This window comes from Pantherophis guttatus, chromosome 6 (genome assembly GCF_059756535.1).
Source record: "Pantherophis guttatus breed Tessera chromosome 6, ASM5975653v1, whole genome shotgun sequence".
Classification (NCBI taxonomy): Eukaryota; Metazoa; Chordata; class Lepidosauria; order Squamata; family Colubridae; genus Pantherophis; species Pantherophis guttatus.
In genome coordinates this window covers 15,605,870-15,625,780 of record NC_142068.1, presented here as the reverse complement: position 1 = coordinate 15,625,780, position 19,911 = coordinate 15,605,870, and the positions used below count along the sequence as shown (strand labels likewise).

Genomic DNA, 19,911 nt, shown 5'->3' with positions numbered 1-19,911 from the left:
TATATTAGTTTCCAACAGATGGAAATTAATGAAGGAGGGAAGTAACCTGGAATTAAGGCAAAACTTCCTAACAGTGAAGACAATTAACCAGTGGAACAGCTTACCTTCAGAAGTTGTAGGTGCTTCATCACTGAAGGCTTTTTCAAAAAAAGACTGGACTCCTCCTTGAGCTGGGGGTTGGACTATAAGACCTCCAAGGTCTCATCCAGCTCTATTCTGATTCTGATTGATATTCTGGATGTACAATGTACATGTGCATTGTACAATTTAATTTGTCAAAGTTTGTATTTTATTTCATTTCATTATTTTATTTTAACCTTAAAGAGCATTCTGTCAGGTGCAAAAGACCAGGTTTGCACATGAAGGTGCAATTAAAATGATTTTTTGCTAAAATGCAGTTGGACCAACAGGTGAACCCTGTTCATTAGTTTGATCATTGCTTGCATGTTCAGTCTGATTGACAGATGGAAGGATCTATTTGGAGCTCTGGCACATGATATCGTGTTTGTTGTTGACATTTCTTCTAGTTATTTTGAGTTGTTTTGCAGTTTTTCTATTGTCTCAGTAGCGAGATGGGCAACCACATAAATTGCTTAAATAAATAGTAACTGGTACGGAATAGATGGCTCAATTCACAAAGCACCACTGTATTCTGATCTGCAAAAAATGCTTAGGGAGTCCATTGTGAAATTCTTGCCTATAATGCTAAGAACAAAAGGTGTGGGCTCTGGCATTATCAGGACCCTGGAGAGTTCATTTCAGAAGCTTTAGCATCTGAGATGAATCCTGATAAAATGTCTATTGTTTCAACACCTTAAAAAGGCTGGGAAGGACACACAGTCCCTTAACATTATTGCTGCTGATGAACACATTAATTTTAAGTATTTTAAACCAGGATCCTGCATGGTCACTAATCTACAGCCATTGTGGTGCAGTAGTTAGAATACAGTAGTTAGAATGCAGTACTTCAGGTAGTTCTTGCTGACTGCCGGCTGCCAGCAGTTTGGCAGTTCAAATCTCACCAGGCTCAAGGTTGACTCAGCCTTCCATCCTTCCAAGGTCGGTATAATGGGGACCCAGATTATTGGGAGCAATAGGCTGGCTCTGTAAACCACTTAGAGAGGGCTGAAAAGCATTATGATGTGGTATATAAGTCTAAGTGCTATTGCTATTGCTACAGAAACTATGGAAGCAACATCTGAATCTGTAGCCCTAGATAATCAGCCTAAGAGGATGTATATTTATTTATTTGTATCCCACCTTTATTATTTTTATGTGTAACTCAAGGCAGGCACACATATCCAGCACATCTTCCTCTTCCTATTTTCCCCACAACAACATTCTCTGAGCTGAATGTCTATGAAGATTCTCAGTGACCCAGGTCATGGTTGCTTTTTTCAAGAGACAACTGAACTTTCTGGTTTTTCTTTGAAGATGTTTTGCTTCTCATCCAACAAGCTTCTTCAGCTCTGATAAAAAGCACCTTTGGTGCTGAGTTGGGCTGAGGGAGAGTGACTGGCCCAAAGTCACCCAGCTGGCTTTCATGGCTAAGGGGGAATTTGAACTCATCGTGTCTCCATTTCTAGCCTGGTGCCTTAACTCCCCTGAATGAGGGTGACTGGACTCACAATCAATCCCCTTTATGGAATCCTATTCTCATTACCAAAATATTCCTTCAGTAAAATGAGCCACTTGGCTGAAACAGATAATGTCTCAGTTCACTCCTCTATTCTGCCGCTAATTCAAAACAGCAGTTTCAATAATAATAATAATAATAATAATAATAATAATAATAATAATAATAATAATAATATTTCAGGATTCAGATTGACAGGCACTTGGTCCACAACACACCTGACATAACAATAGTTGAAAAGAAAAAAGTATGGTTCATTGACATTGCAATACCTGGTGATGCACGGATTGAAGATAAGCAGCAAGAAAAAATCACAAAGTACCGGGACTTGCAAATTGAAGTTGAGCGACTGTGGAAAAAGAAATCGTGTGTTGTCCCAATTGTAATTGGAGTCCTTGGGGCATTATCCAAAGGGCTACCCCGCTATTTAGATATTCTAAATTTACCAGACTTGAACATTTTGACTCTGCAAAAAAACACCTTACTCAGAACAGCTTATATCCTCCGACGATACCTTAACAGTTCTGGTCCTTGGTTAGGACTCGAGCTGCTGAACTATTAACCAGCCTCAAAGGCTGGGAATCTCACTAAAGATTAAATAATAATAATAATAATAATAATAATAATAATAATAATAATAATCCTTCCAATTAACAAGAACCAAAGTAAATCACCTTAATTTAGTATGCATACCATGGAGCTAAGGTTCTGCTTTGTGCTATAGTCAAAAGTCACACAATTACCAATACAAGAGACATGTAGATGAAGGGTTCTTGTAATTCAAGTTTTAAAGTAAGGAATATGGCATACCTGGCTAGTCTATATGTAAAAGATAGCAGGGATGTGACGTAAGGACTAGGAAATCTGGCCTCATTGTTTGTGCTTCTGATATTATACTGTAGTCATGTCATGTTGGAAGCAAAGTTTGCTCTTGTTTGTCTCCACAAGCATACTCATGAGAGGCCATTTTGCTTTGGTGGAAGAAAAGAGGGCTGGCCTACACATGTTTGCAATGTTTGTGCAACAGGTCTGCAAACCTGGACAAAGGCTTATCTCTCTTATTGACCAGAATAGTGCTTTGTAATGTTGTGGAAATACATTTTTTTGAAGGATTTCAAAGAATCTTTGAAAATGGCTCTGCCTGATAAAGTTGTTTTCTATCAGTGATTTCTTTGGGTTCTTGCTGGAACTTGTGCCCTTAAATTCTAGATCATCATCACCCCATCCTGTCTATGTAGGTCAGGGGTGTCAAACTCATGGCGTCACGGCAGAATCACATGACGTATCATGACTTTTTCCCCTTCACTAAACTGGGCATGGGCATGGCCAGGGTGTGATGCATCTGGCCCATGGGCCACGAGTTTGACACCCCTGATGTAGGTTAACACTTTCTGTTATCCTTGTCCTCCAGGATTTTTTGTTTTGTGATTCCAGTTCTCTGAAACAGCCCTACCTCTCTGTTCATTCATGAGTTCTGTTTCTTCACATCCTAAGGATAACATGAAAAAGATTTTAATAATAAAGGTAACAAAATGGGATATTTTTCTTCTTCTGGGAAGTCTGTTTTGCCTATTTGTGGAACCTCTAAGTGAATAATGTAACATTAAAAAGTCTAAATAAAATACCCAATTAAAATCAATGGAACACATAAAACATACCTTTAACCTGTGCCATCAACTGATCCATTTGTTTCTTCCTTGACTTCTATAGCTCATCTGGATGCAAGAAGATACGATGAGGTGCAAAAAGCACAATAAAATGTTCAATTAACACAACACAGTAAAAATGTCCAAATACAAATCGAACTAAATAAAACATGCCCCAAGTGATTCCCTGTTAAACATTTTTAAAATGTTGCTACTCAGATCCAGCTCATACAGAAAAGGTTTTATTAAACATTTGCAGCAACTGTTAAGCCTTTCATCTTAGTGGGTTTCTAAGGGGAAAAAAACCCCTAACATATGGGCCTTCAGATAAACCAGATCCTCTTACAGTTCTAGAAGGTACTATCAGTTTCACTACGAGAGAATTAATCATCTTTACTACTAGATAAATGGAGCTCATTACAAAAAAAAAAAAGTATCTGATATATATATTTATGCGAGCTGGCTTTTAATGTCATTTTTAAGGGTTAAGCCAAAATGCCTTACCTTCATTTTGATGATTTATGTGAAATGGCTATATCATGAAAGTACAAAGAGTAAGTAAAAAGGATTATTAGGACAGGGACGGTAGGCACGTTGGTGCACTTATGCACGCCCCTTACAGACCTCTTAGGAATGGGGTGAGGTCAACAGTAGACAGTTTAAGGTTAAAGTTTTGGGGGTTTGGAGAAGAAACTACAGAGTCAGGTAGTGCATTCCAGGCATTGGCCACTCTGTTATTGAAGTCATATTTTCGGCAATCGAGTTTGGAACGGTTTACCTTGAGTTTGTATCTATTATTTGCTCATGTATTGTTGTGGTTGAAGCTGAAATAGTCATTGACAGGAAGGAGATTGTGGTAGATAATTTTATGTACTATGCTTAGGTCAGACTGAAGTTGGCGTAGGTCTAAGTCATCTAAGCCCAAAATTTGGAGTCTGGTGACATAAGGTATTTTATTGCGGTTAGAGGAATGGAGGACTCTTCTCGTGAAATATCTTTGAACTCTCTCGATTGTATTTATGTCCGATATGCAGTGCGGGTTCCAGGCAGATGAGCTGTATTCAAGAATTGTCTAGCAAATGTTTTGTATGCTCTAGTTAGTAGTACAACATTACCGGAGAAGAAGCTATGCAAGATTAGATTAACAACTCTTAATGCCTTTTTGGCAATGTTGTTAACAGTGGGCTCGGGCACTTAGATCTTTAGAAATGAGTACTCCAAGGTGATTTAAGCGGGAGAAATTTAGAGTTAGGAAGAGAAATGTAATTATTTGCCTCTCTCAGCATTCCTTTTGGAATCTGTCAGTTGCCAGAAAGACCTCTGGGTGGTATCTGGTCAATCTTTCCGTTCTTGATAAGAATCAAGATTTAATTCGCTAAACACTATAGAAGGATATTACAGTTAGGAGATGAGGACACAACTTTAACTTATTGTTTGTAAGGTACTTGATTATCTTTAGGATTATATTTTCTATTGACCAGTTAGGTGGTTATTTTTAAGTTGATAGGTTTGTGGCAGAAATCACTTAGTTTTAAAGGGGAAAAAAATGCTGACTGATATTGCTAATGAGTGTAATAGGAATAAAAATCCATCTAAAAGCTATACTTTAAAACAGGAGTCTCCAACCACTGGGCCACGGACCAGCACTGGGTATCATGCCAGAAACTGGGCCTCACAAACAAGCAAAGCCCCATCCGTGGGATGCAGGCAGCATGCAAAACAATACCCCCACTGGGCCACGGAAAAATCTCTGTCCACGGAACTGATCCCTGGTGCCCAAAAGGTTGGGGGCCTCTGCTTTAAAAAACTGGGGTGTTCACACACTGATCAGCCAAAATGACTAGGCCTGTTCTGTCCCCGTCTCACACACGCACCCCCACAGACAGGCAACAGTTAAAGAACTCAGCCGACAACCGTTTATCTGGTATCAGAATTGGCAGCAACCCAGTGGCTGGCTGCCAGGTATTCTTTACTCACGAGGGGGGAGTTTCTCCCTTCGTCCGGGAACAAAGCCAATACACAATAATCAGCAAAGTCCAGTAAATACAAAGAAGGTTGTCCGATATCTGTTTTTTGCTTGTCACAGAGCTGAACTGGCCACCACATCCTCTTTTATACCCTGTGGGGTGTGTCCAATGACTCAGCCTAATCCCTGGCACGCCTCTTCTTCTGTTGTGCGCACTTATCTCTGCGACGCTGCTGAGGGTCCAGCCAAGACTCATCTTCCTCATTACTGTCCACCTGTGGCTGTGTGGACGTGCTTGGCCCTGGGCCTATCTCTTGACCTTCGACAGACACCAAAGGCATTGCCAGAGAGGAGGGTCCTGGAGAGGGAGGCCTTGCCAACTCCTTTCCTTCACTCGGAGTCCTCTCCTGCCGATAACACAGGCTCAGGTAATGGAGCCACAACAAGGCCAGTGATGGCTAACCTTTTTGCCATCGCGTGCCAAAAATGGGAGCAAGGGGTAGTCATGCGCATCCATGCCCACACCCATACACAACCCCCCGTGGTCCCCCTGCTTTTGGCATGCAATGGCACGATGGGCCCAGTAGGCCTGTTTTTGCCTTCCCCAGGCTCCAGAGCCTTTCTAGGACCCTGGGAAGGGTGAAAATGGCCTTCCCCACTCCCCCGGAGGCCCTCCGGATGCCAGAAATGGCCCATTTGCCAACTTCCAGTGGCCCGGAGGAGCGGAGTTGAGCTCATGTGCCCACTGATACAGCTCCGTGTTTCACCTGTGGGACGCTTGCCATAAGTTCGCCATCACGGGACTAGGCCATTGCAAGTGTTTTCTTCAAGTCCTACGACTTTTCTAAATCTCTGCTCCCTGATTCCTTTTTCACATATCTCCAATTCAATAGAGTCATACTGTTTTCATTGTTTTCTGTAGATAATGTAACAAACTGGGGGCATAGACTACAACATTTTTTTTCTTTCTCTTGGAAATTGTCTCGTCTTAGAAATCTAAGCAGTAAGATGCTTTCCAGATCCTTAAAGATGTGTTTTGAAAAATAGCTGTAGGTTGTACACCTGGGCTTGATAAACTCCAAGCTTTGCTGAACTATAAATATTTGTGGCCTTAGGCAACATGGTCAATCATGAAGGATACCGGGAGCTAGAAATTTAATCATGTCCCACAGATTTCCCACTCCTGCTTTATACTGACACTAAAGATCTACATTGACAAAATGCTCCAGGCAACAAAATTGGTGGGAGGGAGATCTTGGAAATCCTGTTTTCCCAGGATTCTTGAACAACTTGTTATGAAGCCTATCATAACCACTTTCTGGAGATGCAGGTTTCACACCTAAACATATTTTCCCTTCCTCCAAGAATGTGTCTACTGATAGTTATGAGACCCTGATTGTATTTTTGAGCTAGGAATGTTCACATTTTTGTTCAAAATAGTTCATCTTCTTTTTCCTCCTCAGAGCCCTGATTTTTGGACTCTGACTGTGAATTCTTTCCTTTCCCTCCCTCCAAAACCATCCTTGCTTCATGAAACTTCTAAGCTTCAGCTTGGAAGGACTTATGATGGTCCTATTGAAACGATTTGCCCTTCAAATATTCAGATTTTCTGCTTGATCTTGCCACTTTCATACTGAAATGTGACTTACTCTCAAGTTCTGATGTTCTATATCTCTACATGCTTTCTTTGTAGCTTTGCATCAAAGGCTAAACAGTGACACGAAACAATCTGACAGTGTTACTGTCCTTAAAAAAAGAAAACAAGAAAGAAACCTGTGATTTTATTAATACCAAAAACATAAGTAATAACCCCCACTTCCCTGGAATAACATTTAACTTCTTAATACTAGATGCCAATTTTCCTTTCTTCATTTTTTTGTTTTGGCAACTAATAACACTATTTTTATCCTTGTGTTATCAAGGCAAAATGGAGGTATTTGCCCAATTGATGTTTAGATGTCACATATGCACCCCTACACATACACTTTTATGATTTTACAAGTATGAATACCAATTGTGCGTGATAAATCCAAACTATCTCCTAGTTTTGATCTACTTTGTAAGTTCCTAGAGAGCTAATTGTAGAGTTTACTCCTGAATCCTGTTATTTTGTTTTCTACATCAGGATGACATCTTTAATGTTCCTCACAAAAATGTACAACATATAACAAATAAAGCTAGACTGGTTCTCTTCATGATTGCATCAGTCCAAGGTACATCTTGGACGAGCATTTTGCTTTTCCCAGTGGCCAACCTGAAGCTGCTGAGATGTTTGCAAGCAGAAGATGGATTTATATCTCTTTCCAACCATTATTCCCTTTAAGTGCTAGTTTGAGGCATACTATCCACAACATGAAGTAGCCATGAGTCTTTAAAATGAATAGAAGCTAGATAGATTTATCCTCCATTAATTTACCCAGTGCACTTTTAAAGCGCACTTGTGTCTTGTGGTTATAAATTTCAATAGGTTAATTATGTGCTCTGTGCAAAAGTGCTTGTTTGTTGATTTGAAACTCTTTCTATTCAGCTTTACTGAATGTCTTTATGATTTGGAAAAGGGAAAAAAATACTTTATTCACATTCTCCTTCCTTTCTCTGTACATCTTGATGTTACTCTCATGCAAAAGTTGCATTTTCTTTCACTTAGATTATTAGATATTAATTATGTTTTAATTAAATTGTCTTGACTTATACCCATGTTTTTTTTTGCCCTCTCACCTCCAGTTTTTGTCAGCATATTGGAGTGGTGTCTCAGCTGACTATTCAAAGTCTAAGTGTCTCCCTTACTTTGAAAAAGGTTACATTCCCCTGTCCTAAATGAACACTGATGCTAAAACACACCATAGAATAGAATAGAATAGAATAGAATAGAATAGAATAGAATAGAATAGAATAGAATAGAATAGAGTAGAGTAGGGTAGGGTAGGGTAGGGTAGGGTAGGGTAGGGTAGGGTAGGGTAGGGTAGGGTAGGGTAGAATAGAATAGAATAGAATAGAATAGAATAGAATAGAATAGAATAGAATAGAATAGAAGAATTGGAAGGGACCTTGGAGGTCTTCTAGTCCAATCCCCTGCTTAGGCAGGAAACCCTACACCACTTCAGACAAATGGTTGTACAACATCTTCTTAAAAACTTCCAGTGTTGGAGCGTTCACAACTTCTGGAGGCAAGAATGCTTAGCAACTCCTTTTAAAAGAGTGTTTTTAAAAGTTAAATGTAGTTAACTTATTAAAAGAATCAAGTAATAGTGATTGCTTGGGAATACTAGCCGCCAATCTTTTGTGACCAAGGTCATGTGTGACATTGTCAGTCATGGTTGTTCAAAGAAAATTGTTTCCATGGATTGATTCTCAGTCTTAAAAGAGGGACCATGGAGGACATGGACAGAGCCAAAGCACTAATTAATCAGAAGACATGGTGATAATTGTTCCCTTCTGTGCTCTGTAGCTTACTGTCATTATTCCAGTAGGTACAAGCAAAGCACTAGTCACTCACCATTTTGATCATTGCAGCCAAAGGGAAATCCAAGGCATTCATTAAAATGAATATGACTTTGCAGGTTGGGTACGTTCCTTTGAAGCATGTTGCTGTCCTTTTTTATACTAATTACAATGACATTTTAGTTGAGTACAGTAGGGGACATGTAGTTGTCAAGGGAGATAATTGAAGACCTCTTAAAGCCCACAAGTTACTTCAGGGTAAACCCTTCCATGATCTTTTTAAGTGATTCCCTCCTGAAGGGACCAGGAAAGCAGGAACAGAGGGCTGCCTTGTTGCTGATCCAATGCATATTCAACAGTTGTAAAAGCGTTTCTTATGTTGCAAATGTTTCTGGAATTGTACAATCTGAGTCTAGCTGTTGATTGAGGCTGCACTACTTTCTTCAAAGTAGAATAAGTAACTTGGCTACTATTCTTCTTTCTGACATTCAGGGTTGGGGGGGGGAAGAAAAGGAATCAAATGATATTTTCTTCAAGTACTTGTGTAACATCCACCAGTTTGTCTCAAGGGGGTGGGGTGGGGGAAATAGATGAAGTTTTTAGTTGTACTGAATCTGTAGCTGCCTGCGCAAAAAAATATAAAGCAATTACAGTTTTCAGAAATATGAAATAACATTTCACCTATATGACAGAGCTTCCCTAATAGGCAGAAAGCCCCAATGACTTCTGAGAAATGGGTGGAGAAAACTCATCACTACATTAGACCACTACAGGTGCATTCAGTAAAAATTTAATCAATAAAAAACAAATTAAAAAAAATTAAACAATTCTGAGTAAGATGGCCCAAAAGACTTAATAGAAAGCCAATTCCAATATTCCCAGTTCATGGAGTTGATTTTTATTTTGATAATTGGAGAGAAAAAAATATCTTATGTTGATATTTATTTATTTATGAGATTTAGAAGGCAAAAGTCTACAGGTAGTCCTTAATTTATTACTTATCAATTGAGCCCAAAATTTCCATTGCAAAGCAAGACAGTGGTTAAATGAGTTTTGCCCCATTTTATGACCTTTCTTGCCACAATTGTTAAGTGAATCACTGCAGTTCTTAAGTTAGTAGCATGATTATTATTATTATTTTTTTTGCAATTTTTTTTTTTTTAAAAAAAAGAAATAAACATACAATACATCTTTTCGGAACAGAGCATTGATCCAGTCATACATTTGTTCAATTTTTTGCCATCTTTAACAAAATTTTATATATTCTATTTTTGCCATAACACTTATTTCTTAATCTTAAATCACATATCTCCACTAGTGCCATCTTATAAAAAGTTTTCTCATATTAACTTAATTAAAACAATTACCCTTCTATTAATCCACCTTAAATCTTAATTCAAACAATACCTCATAATACATTTCACAATTCTTACCCTAAATCCTCACTATTAACAATACAGTTCGAACATGGTTATATTTCAAAATCTTATTTCCAATTCTAAAACTTCCTTACATTTGTTATTACTTCCTATAATATTCATTAAATCTTTATTTCATTTTTACTTCATCAAATTTGAATCTTATCTCTAATCTTAAAAATATAGCAATATAGTTAGTAGCATGATTATTAAGTGAATCTGTTTTCCCCATTGACTCTGCTTGTCAAAAAGCCTCAAAAGATAATCAAATGGTCCCGGGACACTTCAACCATCATAAATAGATGCTACTTACATGACTTTTGATCATGTAACCATGAAGATGCTGCAACAGTCATAAGTGTGAAAAATGGTGATCAATCACTTTTTTTCCCAGTGTTGTTTTAACTTCAAATTGTCACTAAACAAATTGTGGTAAGTTGTGGGCTACCTGTAGCTTACATCAAATAAGAATATAAAACAAAAACAACCGTAGAAACAATAAGAAAAAATCTAGGTACCCAGACAAGTCCCTCTTATCATCTCTTGCATTCCACAAACCCCAAGAAATCAGCCAGATTTTTAAGAACTTTATGATGAAGTTAAACAGAAATCTCTTCCTTAATTTAAAATAACACAACTTTCACTTCATAGGTTCTATCATTGTCCTTCCTGAATTGCCTTTTACATTTCTTCAGTCCTATTGGATGTATGTCTTCTTTGAAAATCTTTATAATAAAGACACTGAGAAAGTCAACAGGTGAAAACTTTCTTCTGGCACAAGGAACAGGGTTGTAGAAATGATACTCTGCTGGAATATGCCTCTTCTAAGTATCTCCAGGGTGCAGTCATTAAACACCTGGTCCTGATCTTTTTGAAGATTAATATCCTGTCCCTCCTACACTCTATCATTAGCTTTATGGAGGCCCATTGTAATCACAGCTTTGATGCAGATCCATAAATTGGAAACTTACTCTCCAAAATATTCTTTCAAGAAGATTTAAATTGAACCAGAAGAATCAAAAGTACTAATTCCACATGAAAGAATGGTAATTTTAATCATCAAATCAATTCAAATCATCATTCCCCCATGCCATCACTCTTACAGTATAGTACTTTCAATAGCACTCTCTTATGTCTAATGATATTTGCCAACATAGTATGGATGTATTACTATTATCCTTCCCATCTTATCTACTACCTTCTCTTATTAGTATATTATGTTCATATTACTTTGCTGTTTGTATGTACACTGAGAGCTTATGTACTGGAAACTAATACCTTGTGTGTTGAATCACATTTGGCCAATAGTTCTATTCTATTCTATTCTATTCTATTCTATTCTATTCTATTCTATTCTATTCTATTCTATTCTATTCTATTCTATTCTATTCTATTCTATTCCATCCCATCCCATCCCATCCCATCCCATCCCATCCCATTCCTTTTCCCATTCCATTTCCCTTTCCCTTTTGGTTCCACATGTAGCATTGTACATGATACCTATTGTAAAAGTGCCAGGAGTGGGTTTTTTTAAGGAACTAACCTGGTGATACAGTAATTTATTATATTAGATTATGTAACATAGCTGGATGTTATAAAGGATCTGAGTCCTATGAAACACAGCAAGAGCCAATAGTAGCTATGGGGCATCAGATGTCCTACGTTATTGCTTTTTTATTGGGTTTTTTCCCCCAAAGCAACTTCTCTCCCTCTGCTTCCTTTGTGCTGAACTACAAATTTCTGAAATACATTCTGTACACGTTTCAGACAATAATTCTTCAGAGTCAGAAACACAGATTTCATTAGGGGGAAAGAGGGACTTTTGCAAGTGGAAATTTTAGAGAGTTAAAACTAAGTTTCTTATCTATAATAACATTAGAACAAATTGGGGATAAAATATTCAGTAAACTAATTCATAATTCTCTGCCCTCTCAGACTCTTTCTGTCTCTTTTAGAATTTTTTTTCTTTCTTCAGAAAGTGCTATGGGTTAATCAACTTCTTTCTCCTTCCTTTCCAGTCTATATTTGTCTACTTTATTTGCGGAGAAGATACCTTTGCTGGCTTCCAAAAAAAAAAAAAAGTGCATGTAAAGGAGATGGGATACTTCACTTATGTTTGAACCCTATTTTTAATATCTCATTTTGAAAACAGATTTTGTCATTAGCTGTGGAAAATCCATTGTCAGGTGAAGTCAGAACTGCTATTTTTGTTGTTAAGACCAATATTCAGTCATATTACTAAGTGCAAGCATTTTGAGAAGTAGCCGAGCTGTGCAATATTTCATTACTTGCAAAACCTTAGTAGCTTTTCTTTCTTCTAGCCAGCTAATGAAACAAATGTTCACACATTTATGAACATGCAATCTAGTTATAAGTCTTTTAAACTGACAGAGCTGTTTTGCAATCATTATGGATTTCATAATTTGGCTGCATGAGGTACCAAGTTGATGTCTTAGCTTCTCTAGTTTTCCCCATGACATTTTGACTTGATACTTTTGAATGAACAATTCACCAGTGGAAAAAGTTAACCAGTGAGAACAATTGACTAGTGGAATCATTTGCTTTCAGAAGTTGTGGGTGCTCCATCATTTGAGGTTTTTAAGTAGAGATTGGACATCCACTTATTTAGAATGGTATAGGGCAGTGATGGCTAATCTTTTCTGGACTGAGTGGCCAAAATGTGCGTGAGCATGTGCTAATGCGTGCGTGTGTGCCCGAACCCCCAAAATGCATGTGTGCGCAGCCCCCCGCACATGCCATGCACTCACACACGGGCACCTGCACAGGCCCCACCCCCATACATGCACGCATGGGCACCCTGCATGGGCCCCACCCCATGCATGCATGTGTGGCTCTTCGCACGTACCCTGCCCCCCATGCATGTGCGCCCCCCCCCACATGTGCCCTGCCTCCATGCATGTATGGCAGAGACCTGAAGACCAGCTGGCTGGCAAGAGGTGCACACAGATGTGCAGCAGAACTGAACTGGGGTGACGGCTCGCGTGCCATCAGAGAGAGCGCTGCGTGCCACCTCTGGCATTGTGCCATAGGTTTGCCATCACAGGTATAGGGTTTCCTGCTTGATCGGGCAGTTAGAGTAGAAAACCTCCAAGGTCCCTTCCAACTCTGTAATTCTGTTAATGTTGGTGTTGAAGAAGATTCCCAAGAGTACTATGAATAGCCAAGGAAACAAACAAATGGATTATTAAACAAATGATCAAACCCAGAGTTTTCACTGTAGGCATAAATGACCAGGTTCAAATTATCATATTTTGGAAATAGTATGCAAAGACCTAGATCTCTGAAGGAGGCTCTCATGCTGGTGGTGGAAGGAAAGAAAAGAATAGGACAACCAGTAGTAAGGAGGATGATCCTGATTACAATAGCAGAAGGTGTATCATTGAGAAATTTGAAAGACTGGATTGTGGACAAATCAGCCAGGAATTTAATGACTGTGGTTGCTAAAAGCCAAGATGACCTATAACCAGTCTAAACCTGTAGTTCAAAAAATGCAATTCCTCAAGGGGAAACTCTGGTTACTTTGTCCTGGGCAAAATGACTACAGGAATTTAAATGAAAGAAAAGTGAAAAAAAAATAACATGACTTTGAAAATGTTTCCTTGAATTTAAAGGAAAGGAAAGTGGGGGGAAAAATAACATATCTTTGGAAATGCTTCCTTGTATTTCCATTGATTGAAACTATAAAGAAAAATGGGGGAAAAAAAGAAGTGTCTTATAGTTTCCTAGGGAATTTGCCCAGGATTAATATTTAGCCGACTACGATGAAGGAATAAAATGTCATTTAATTGCATTTATGTCATTATGCTGAAACATTTAACTATTAGTTAGTTTCCAGCTATTTTTCAGGCAAGGCAAGAATGATGGCTTGGAGTGCATCTTTAAATATACTGAACAGACAAGGGGGCAATATTTGTGAAGATCATTCATTACATGCTTAAAAAAAAGTACACAATAGCAAGCTACAACACTTCAGGTTTCTACTAATTTTTTTCTATTTTAATTATGTCAAAGGGATGTCAGTTTGTGTGTAAAAGATTGTTGTGTTTTATGGTGTGTAATTAAAAAAAGAAGAAGACGAGAGGGGAAGCAAAAGGAAATGATAATCCCTTCACTGAATAACAAAAACTGGAATTACCTGGAAGGAAACTTGATGTTCAGTTTTTATAGTAATCTAAGAAGGATTAACACCAGACCTTACTTCCTATCAATGTTAAGACATTACTTAACATTCTGGATTGATTATGATTGATAATCATAATCAGATTGATTATGATCTTGTGCTGGTTGTCTCCTACACAAGTAGACAAACTGTAGAGTTCTTGTGAAAAACTTTGGGATTTTTGAAAAAGTGATTAGCCTTAACAATAAGATGCATTGGCCTTCCTCTTCTCCTCCTCCTCCTCCTCCTCCTCCTCGTCCTCCTCCTCCTCCTCCTCCTCCTCCTCCTCCTTCCTCTTTTTTTAAAAAAAGAGAATACTAAATTGGTGGGTTTGTAAAGGAGCTGTCCAAATTCCCTCCTAAAGCATGTTTTGCTCTCAGCCTGTATCTTCAACCCATCCCTTCGAAGATCAGTTCATTCACACAATCTGTATGCCTTTTATTTCCACCCACTAAACTAATCTATGTCCTGTCAGGTGTGAAATGGGCCATTCTGTGAACTGCATATTCATAACCTGGAGATGCTGTTGTGATGGATTGTTACTGACAGGTGATAAAAGCTGTCCCCCTGTCCATTTTCCCCTGTGGTGTCTTCCTGAATCCCAATATGCAGGTTGGCCTATTCTCTTCGGTTGTGTAACATGAAGATGGTATGGACTGAATACAGTGAAACCAGACAACCGCATTTCAATTAGCAGACATAATTTTTTTCCCCCAAACCAATCTCTTCTCTGCAGACATTGCAGAGTAAATATTTGCAGAGTAAATAGAAGTAGCAACCCCGAGTCAAAATTTGTCATAGTTCATTTCCGTACATTGAACGGTGGGTGGGAGAGAATATCATTTAAGCTACATGCAGTCCGGTCTGTCTGATGTACCAAAGCACCTTCAGATCATACTCTCGTGACTCAGCATCCAAAGTACAAGTTTTTGGTGCCATTTTTTTCCTGGTTTTTTTTTTTTTTTTTGGTAGTCCAAAAAAATGAGGTAATAACCCCCCAAATTCTCCAAATATCCCACAAAATGAAAATTTCAGCTGCATCAAAGGGAAAGCAGGAACCTATTTCTGCCTCTAGATAAATAAATAATTAAAAAAAAAGAAACGTATAGTTGATTTCTTTGTACTAAATTAGGCCACTGATTCATCTAGGGCTACATAAGAGTATTTTAAAAGTAACATAATCAAAATTGTTCTCACTTCGCTTGCAGTAAGTGCAGGTTACTCAGCCATATATAATACCCTGACATATTTCATGAACATAAGTATTTTTCATAGCCAGGCTGTTTTTGGGAAGCTAAAACCAAAGGGTCTCCATCTTGGCGCAAACAAAACTTACCGTATTTTTCGTAGTATAAGATGCACTTCCCCCCCCAAAAGAGGCTGAAAATTTGGATGTGTCTTATACTCCGAATGTAGCTTTTTTGAAGCTTTTTTTCAACCCTAACAAGGCGCTAGCAAGTGAAGCGATCTTCTGCGATTTGCCTGCTTTTCTCATTGCTTCTAACTCCAAAGATCAGCTGTGCTTTAGAAGCTGTTTTTTATCCCCAAGCAGGGGATAAAAAGTGCGCGCACTCAAAACCAGCAAACTAATGTGCTGAAGCTGACCAGACTAAGGATGCTAGCCAGATGAATACCTGGTAGGCAGATCTGGTAGGCAGATTTTTTTTTCTATTTTCTTCCCCAAAAACTAAGTTGTGTCTTATACTCTGGTGCGCCTTATACTCTGAAAAATTTTGTTCCTAGCTACTGTGTGCATATAAGTGCTCACACATAAGCAATTGCTTTGCCTGTTGCAGTTATCTGGACAAAATAAAGAGAAAGAGATGTGTGTTTAACCAAAGAAAGAAAAATAGATCAGCTAAACAGTGGCAAAGTGTTCAATAAAAGAGGAGGTCCTACAGAAAATCTCCAGAAAATCCTTCAATTGCATATGGGGATCCATAGCAAGCAGTCTCTAGTACTGGTGAAATCCAGCAGGTTCTGACAGGTTCTGGAGAACCGGTAGCAGAAATTTTGAGTAGTTCAGAGAACTGGCAAATACCACCTCTGGCTGGCCCCAGAGTGGGGTAGGAATCGAGATTTTGCAATATCCTTCCCCTGGAGTGGGCAGGGAACGGGGATTTTGCAGTATCCTTCCCCTGGAGTGGGGAGGGAATGGAGGTTTTGCAGTATCTTTCCGCTGCCATGCCCACCAAGCCACGCCCACAGAACCGGTAGTAAAAAAAATGAATTTCATCATTGGTCTCTAGGTGTCTTGGTCAGATGGGCAAAACCTATCTGGCAATTTTTTAGATAGCAGCCCAGCAATAAAAGAGTTTTAAGTTGCAACCAACTGCTTGAATTGCATTCAGAAACACAGTGGTGACCAGTGAGCCCCTGTAGGAAGACCCTCACCAGTAAGCATGTGAGCTGCTGTATTTTGTATCAGTTTCTCGGTGGTCCTCAAGGGCAGTCCCATGTTGAGTAAATTACAATAATCTAGGTAAAGAGTAGGTGTAGGCATGAGTTTTCAGTGCACTGTGTTCCAAGTAAAGTTGAAAAATAATAAAGAAAGCTTCTTAGCCATGGCCTTTACCCTGCTCCTCCAGTAGGAGCTCTGACACCCAGATTATGAATTTGTTTTTGCTGGGAAAAGTATCAAATATAGTATAGAATAGGAATCAGTGAGCTTTTGTTTTTGTTTTATTTCAGTTGAGTCTAAATCTTTTTTTTCCCCAACTAGAGTTTAACAGCTTTCATAAACTGGGTCAGGATTTCTACAGTATCTCCCATGTGGCTTGGGGTAGAGATGTACAACAGGATTTCTTCAATGTGTTGCTGATACTTCATACTAAATAATAGATTATTTCTCTTAATAACTTTAAACAGATGTTAAACAGGATAGGAAAGAAAATCAAGCTTGATGGCATTTCTTAGCGGAGCATTCAAGGGGTCCATCTGTAACTCTTGCCATTACTGACTGGACCTTCCCAGTCAGGCAAAAGTAGAAAAAAATATGCTTCCAGCTCTTAACCCTGACATAGTCCAGAAAATCACCAAGACATGTAGGATAACAATGATGTTCTTATATTCTCTCTCTCCATGTCTTGCCACGATCAGGCAGCGACCAATGTGGTTTGTGCTACATGTCTGAGCTGGAATCCTGACTGCCACAAGCTGAGGTAATTTGTATAATCTAGAGCTTCTGTAACTGTATGTTCCCAACAAACATGCCCCAAATGGGGTAGATGGAGATAGAATACTCATTGTTCATTTCGATGGAATCCATAGTTCCATTTGTATGATCTATATCAGCGATCACCAACTGGTGGTATGTGGACCACTGGTGGTCCGCGAGAAAATTTTGGTGGTCTGCAGAAAAATTATTTGCATTTTTTATATTGCACTAAATCAGAGGTACTCAAACCCCTTGAACAGATATGTGCAATGAACGTTTGTGTTGCTGCAGAGAGTCTCCCCCTTAGGGGTCTTTTTTTGTGGGTCAGTGGGGAGAAATTTTGACTTGGGGTCTGCTTCAGCCTCCTGGTGCGGGGCTTTGGTGAAGGCTGGAGGGAAGTGCCACTGGTGGCAAAGAGCCGGGGGTCCTTGTTCCAGTGGGACTGCATCATGGCCTGACCTGGCTGGACCTGCTGAGCCTCCAGGTGCCAGTACCTGACCTTGCACTCCCGCAGGTCTTCCCTCTGCTTGGAAAACCTATGCTCATAGTCCTCAGTGAGGTGCTTCTACTGAGCCTCCTTCTCGGTCAGATCCAATTTGAACTGAGCTAGCTGTTTTGCCAACTCTTTCTCATGGTGGCTGCTTAGCTCCAACAACTGCTTCCTGTTAGAGCACTAAGGAGCCTAGGCAGGCAGGTGAGGAGTGGCTGGGAGGGGTGGGGTGAGTAGAGGCTGGTGAGGCACCGCTTGATGTGAGTGACAATGAGTTGGCCACACCCACCCAGATACATAACCACCTAGCCACGCTCACCCAGCCGGTCATTAGGCAGATCATATTAGTGGTTCACGGGATTTAAAATTATGAATTTAGTGATCCCTGAGGTCCGAAAGGTTGGAGACCCCTGATCTATATAGATGAACTAAGTTCACAGAGAATTTAGTTCACTTCCTTGAGTTTCACAGGCAAAAAGAAAAAAAAAATTCCAGTAAATTTCACAAGAGGTGACCCTATCATGTCAATAGATTCCAGCTCAGAACAAATGCTCAGCCCGACAATTGCAATTTATACCAATGGATTCTTCTAGCCCTGTGATAGCAAACCTATGGTACACGTGCCGGAAGTGGTAGGCAGAGTCATCTCTCCAGGCACGCGAGCCGTCGCCTGTTGCTCCTCCGGGTTCTGGCACACTGGCCAGCTGGTCTTTATACGTGCGGGAGTGCCGGAAACCAGAAGAGCAGCTACCCGGTGCACATGTGCGCACCGGGAAAATGATCTTCTGGTTTCCGGTGTGCGCATGCGCACCAGCCAGCTGGTCTTCACGCGCACATGCATGCCAGAAACCGGAAGACCAGGTGCAGGGGTGGGTTCAACTTACCTTTACCACCGGTTTGCAATGGGGCCACACGTGCATGCGCAGAAGCATTTTGATGACGTCGGGGTCGGTGGGCGGAGACTCCTGCCAGTTTTACTACCAGTTCTATAGAACCGGTGTGAACTGGGGGCAACCCACTACTGACCAGATGGCTAATGCACATGCGCCTGCTGGAAACTGGAAGATCATCTTCCTGGCACGTGCATGCTGTCAACTTGCAAAGCTTTCAAGTTGCCCTGAGCAGGAGGGAGGGAGAACTGATAGAGCTGATTGATTTCCCTAACTGAAGTGCATTCCATACATTCTTCCTGACCACAATCAGAAGGAGGGTGTTGGATTTCACAGCCATCTAGAGTGGTTAATTGGAGAATGTGATTTATGATATGGCCAGAGAGGAGGGGAGAGACAGAGTCATAGGGGAAAGTAAATCTATGTGGGATTAGTTCTAACTGCATCCGAATATTGCCGAAATGGTGCTCCTAATAAATGACTGTATTTCTTTTGAAGTTCGGCTCATGGCTCATGAATTAATTAGGGCATCTTTCGGAAACTTCACACATGCATGCTGGGCGGCTACTCTTTTGGTTTCCGGCACGCACACGTCCCCATGTGCATGCTCTCGTTTCAGCATTTGGTGCCGAAAAGGTTTGCTAACCCTGTTCTACCCATCCTTTTAAACAGTGCAGCTGACCCACATTCCGTAGGTGCAGGGAGGGCAGAGAAACCTAGTCTTTTGGAGCAATCCATGGTTGATTAGATACCTCCACCAAATTATTATGTACATCACTGTGGATGATGCTGTCTTGACTGATTGCTGTATAGGTGAATGGCAGATATTCACATGCAGTTTCCATCTGCTCCGTTTTAGAAAATATAGAGAGAAGTTTACCTCTTAAGATTTAACTCGGAATGAGCAAAAAGGCACAACAAAAGTATCTTCCACTGCATTTTGCTAAGAACTTGCTTAGGCTGCAATGTGTAAATGTTGGCCCTTCTAGTCAAAGCTTTTTAGAAGATACCTTCTGTCAAATCCATTCAATTCCCCTTGCAGTAGAAGAGAAATCAATATAATATTTCTATTTTCCTGAGTGGGAAA

At 39.8% G+C, this 19,911-nt stretch overlaps 1 protein-coding gene across 1 annotated transcript in view; it reads left to right on the top strand.

Moving 5' to 3' along the window:
• The window catches only part of NAALADL2 (N-acetylated alpha-linked acidic dipeptidase like 2), a 934,597-nt gene that overhangs the window by 204,423 nt on the left and 710,263 nt on the right, over nt 1-19,911 (top strand). The gene's annotated exons all lie outside the window — the stretch shown is intronic.